We start from the raw sequence: 5,284 nt of genomic DNA on the forward strand, positions 1-5,284 counted from the left end.
CTCTCTCTCTCTCTCTCTCTCTCTCTCTCTCTCTCTCACACACACACCAGCGTGTAGATATCAAAACATTTAGGAGAACCTCCCACTGACAGCTCTATCACCTCACCTGAACCTCACAGCTGTCTCCTCTCAATATGCAGCGTAAATGTCTTCGCTCCTTGTGGTCATCATGGCTGATAATATGACAAGACGGCACCACGACCACATAGTTTGTGACTGGGAGTGACAACTCTGAAGGCATTCAAGGACAATAGTGAACTCTGCCGGCAGGTTGATCAAGTCAATCTAGCCATAATAAGTGAAGAGCAAAAAAAAAAAAAAAAAAAAAAAAAAAAAAAAAAAAAAAGCGCTGGGATTTGCAGCAAATTTGACATACCAGCCAAACGGTGGAATCACAATTTCAAAGTCCGTCACACGATGCCATGAGGCCCAAAAACACTATTTCCCGTAGACTTACATTAAGAACGAGACTTCTATAACTTCATGTGAAGCAACTTCCCAGTATGAACACTTGAGCAGTGCGTTATTCTAAATACCTTTGTGAGATCAAGTGTATAATCAATTTTTTTAAAATATCAACTGAAACTCTTTAATCAAAAAAAATAAATGGCGTAAAAAGAAACGTTTCTGCTTTTCATGCTGGTTTTCAACCACTGGCAAAAAATGTCGCACTGCTACGATATCTTCCACTAAAAGGACAAAGAAAAACAAGTGTCAAAATTGCTGCAAACAGGGAAATGAAATCCGATAACTTTGACAATGACTTTCACTGTTTGGTTGACTAAAACAGGAGACAGAACCGTCTTGGAATAATGGACAAATGATAACGTCTGGTTTTCCAACTAGTCTAAGCCTTCCAGTAATGCTTCATTAGAGCATTAGAGTACAAATATACGGCAGGAACCCAGTCTATGCATATTGTTATGAATTTGAAACCTCATCAGTATCAAAACCAGCATTGGCATCCATCCAGTCTGGATGCCACTGTAGTGTGTGTATTTGTTTAAACATATATGATTTCCCCTCACACTGACAACCAATGGGGGTGTGTCTATTATGACACCTGAAGCCTTCTGAATGTGGCTCGAGCCTATTTTTATGGTGTTGCAAAGCCGGTTCGAGAAAGACGCGGCCAGTGCAGAGATGAGGAGAAGGCGGCGAGGACCCTGCTGTGTGCCGTGTCAGCTAGCTTTGCAGCCAGTAATAGCTCAGTCATCCTAGTGTTTATTTTTAGCAAGGGCTAACAGGTTAGCTCGCACTCAAAGGTGACCAGAGCCTTCTCAGAAAGACAACATTATTAGTTTGTAAGCAACAGTAGACTGTCCCGTCTGTGGAGGTCATTCACATACCGTTATTTAAATCCACTGCCTTGTTGATCAGAGCCCGTCTAGACAGCTGATGTCAATGTAGTTTCTCATGTCATCTTTACATAATCTGCTGACCCATAAACTATTTTTTTTATTGCACAACTAGCATGCTAAAGACACTGTGGTAACTGCTGCAGGTCTGAATGTCTGAAGCTGGTTACAGTGAGGTTTTGACAAGCTGCTGACAGCAGCCTTGGCCTACCTCTACACCGGAGTCACGTTACTGGCTGAGTGTCACCCTCACCACGCACACGCACACGTGTGCGCGTGCGTGCATGTGCGTGTAACTCACAAACTCAAACCTCATCTGTGCCCCCTCTGACTACAGTACCCCTACCCAACATCACATTACTGCACCTCCCACGTGCATCCTGTCTCTCTGACCCAGGGGGCCTGCCCCCTTTTAGAGAGACTGTGCATATATGTGTGTGTGGCTATCCCCCCCGTACATCCTCCTGAGGTTTTAACCCACAACGGCGCAGCAAGACAAACAACAAGAGATACAGAGAAACTAGAGGAGTGGGTAAGGAGGTGAAATAGATCTACTTGATGTATCTCGCCATTTGTGGGTGTGTTTCTTCTTCTTTCCAGCCATCAGTGCGACCAAGCACAGTCTGTCAGAGGGAAGCACCCATCAAACCTTTTCAGTTCCGATACCGAGACCTTGACTTTGGGCCGATACAGAGTATCGATCTGATACCAGTGTTTATTAAATAAGCTGTATGCCTCCCTGTGTGGAAGTGACTGGGATCATTGTTTTATGTGTAAGGCAACATCAGACTTGACTCAAACATTGTTTTACAAACTTTGTAAAACATAATGTAAATAAATTCACAAAATTGTTATTTACTAATAAAATCATAGACCATAATCTGCTAAATTAACAGGATTTACATTTGTGAGGACCGTTTTAACGCAGCGACAAAGTGATCGAAACTTGAACAGGAATTAAAATGTCATTATATAATGTATATTCTATACAAACGTAGAATAGAATTGATCGGCCCCATTGTCATCAGTACCCGATCCAGCTATAAGTATCGGCCCGATATCAGTATCGGTACCAGTGCATCCCCAGTCTGTCACAGTCTATAGTTTTGCCTCTCTCCGATCAAAATGTAACCCTCAAACTGTCCTTAAGACAGTTCACACCTCTCTAATTAACACATATTGTTTGGCAACAAGTCAATAGAATTATGACAGAACTGACAGAACAGGACTGCTGAGGATCACACGAGACAAGTTTGAACCTCAGCCACACGTCTAATGGAATATTCCACTGTAGAGATATTCCCCCCCTAATGCACGGCAGGGTGCTGAAAAGAAAATATGGCGTCTACCGAGCAATCATGAAGTCCAACAACGTCATAGATCCTTGAAAAGATTTAAAATAGTTTTAGTTTAGGCACACCACCCCGAAAATAAAACGCAATATGAGAAGTAACAATTAAAAAAGTAAGGAGTCGAGTGACTTGTTGTCATGTTTAACTCAGAATCATGTTTGAAAATATTATTCCGAACCTTGTTTTCATCTGCAGCAACATGATCTGCAACATGTTTTATGATCAAATCTGGCATCAGGCAGGCTGTGGTGACTCTCCATCATAATGGATTTTTTTTACCAAAAACTGGCAAGAGCACAAAACAATCAAAATATCGCGTTACAAACCAATAACTGGACCCTTACAAACACAGCCTAACAACAGGTGGTGGACCATTTAAACCAAAATGCTTTATGAGTGTGCAAATCCTCATTTTTGGGAGGCCGCAGTAAAACGTCACTCTGGCTGGACTCGAGCCCACGAAAGAAACAACACAACTGCATAACAACAAGACACACGGACACAGAGAATGAAAGAGAATCAGATGTTTCACAGCACAAACAACTGACACGTGACACTGAGTTGCATAATAAAGGTTTGGTTTGTATATAATCAAAGGGTCTATACAGTCATCTCAAACGTGTGTGCGTGTCTATTACTTTGACTGCAGTATTACTAACAGTGTTATTGACATTACTGTCACACCTAGATACTGGACTACCGGTCTGTCTGCAATCCATTCATTTCAGTCTCTCGAATGTGAAAATCTTTCTGCGGTATTAAATTAAATATCTGGCACCCGCTCAGCTCTTTGGTCATTTAATTGGCAAGCGGGACATCAGTTTGTCCAGGGACAGGGTGAGTCAGAGAAGATGGGAATGGCGATTGGACAAAACCCCAAAGAGACAAGTTTCATTGTTTGATTTACAACTGACATTTCTCCTTCAGGGTAAAATGACTTTGGACAAAAAAAAAAACAAAAAAAACTTAGAGAGAACTTTAATGACTGAAAAATTGGCTCAAAGTGCAGATGTTTCACAACTGACGGGGTATTAAAAGTAACCACAGGCTGCAGAGGCCAAGTGGGTCCAAACGTGTGGTGAGGCCAAATTTGTTCAAGCTTTTCACGCTATCTGAGCTCATCTGACCATTGCCGTAACTTCGGAAGGATTTTACGAGCTGTGACATTTGGGCTGCTGGTCCAAATCTCAGCATAGCAGGCAAAACGCTAAATGGTGACCTTGAGCAAGGCAATCGGAGTTACTGCTCCTTTATTCTAATTAGGTGATTATACTTGCAATGTTCTCACTGCTGCTGGCTTGTTTAGTCTGGCTGCATTCCTACTTTGGAGGTGAACAAAAGTGTTTCTTCACATGTGATGATTAGATCTATAAAGAGGATTTCACACCCCAAAACCTTCAACAGTATATTTGACACTAAATGATGGGGAGGAATATAAAGAGGACAGTGTAAACTAGAATGTTTAAATTTGACACCAGAGGTGTTTTTAAGAAGTTAATGGTGACACACTACCAGCTTCTTCTTTCCAATTCAACTGATTATTCCTAGTGTATGTGGGTCCGATTAAAGTTTGATGAAAAAAAAGAAGAAATTTAACGCATCTTTGCACTTACACGGCTTTCTTTGTGACAAGTTCAAACCACTAACGGCAGGATAGAAGAGGCTTGCAACACTGGAGCTGAAGCCAAAATTGGAAATAAGAAGACAAGAGAAGAAAGAAATGGTCAGAAAAAAGAGAGAGAAATGGCCGACAAGACGGGGTGGAGCAGATCTGACAGGAGAGCCAGCAAACAAAGTGGAAAGTCTCTATTCTTAGAAGACATTTTGTGTTATTGACAGTCTCTCTGGCTACTGAGAGCATGTCCTCCAACTCAAAGCTAAATACAGTACAGCCATCTGATATTGACTTTGATAACCATCCAACACCACTAGACAACCAATCAGTCATGCAGGAAGTGCTCCTGATAGTCTACACACAAACAAACAACTGCCTGCAGATTCCCAACCAACCACGCACACTCCCTCATATCTATTGAACCGCTGATGAATCAAACCGTCCTCTTTTTCCTAGATATCGATGTTAGCCTGCTGAGAGGAGAAAGTTCAGAGAGGATCACTCGGCAAAGCTAAGAGCTCAAGTTAAGATGTGTGCCGTTTTTTACCCACCTAGAGAAGTAAACAACCTACCAGACTTGGTGAAGGCCTTTGGTCTTTGAATGCTGAATGCTTTCAAACAAAACAACAGCATTTATAGCAGCAACACGTATGTGCGTGTGTGTGTGTGTGTAAGATCTGATAGAGATAAGGGAGGCTATTGATGGCCCTGATGTAAGTGAGACGACGCACACACACCCACACACCCACACACACACACCCACAGTCTTGCTCTCTGATCAGAGGTGGGAAAATAAACTCGCTCAATCTTTTCTTTCCCCCCTCTCTTTCTCAGGTTTGTGCACAAAAACGTCACAGCAGTAGGAAGTGGATTATCTACACACAGGATCAGGGCTCAGGATACAAAGCCAGCTGTGTGTGTGTGTGTGTGTGTGTGTGTGTGTGTGTGTGTGTGTGTGT

General features: G+C 42.2%; 1 protein-coding gene across 1 annotated transcript in view; it reads right to left on the reverse strand.

Annotated features, from left to right (window-relative positions):
* slc45a4a (solute carrier family 45 member 4a) overlaps positions 1 to 5,284 on the reverse strand; it is a 41,608-nt gene that overhangs the window by 32,795 nt on the left and 3,529 nt on the right. The window lies entirely within an intron of this gene.

Source organism: Anarrhichthys ocellatus, unplaced genomic scaffold, assembly GCF_004355925.1.
Source record: "Anarrhichthys ocellatus isolate YVR2014 unplaced genomic scaffold, GSC_Weel_1.0 scaffold35, whole genome shotgun sequence".
Lineage (NCBI taxonomy): Eukaryota > Metazoa > Chordata > Actinopteri > Perciformes > Anarhichadidae > Anarrhichthys > Anarrhichthys ocellatus.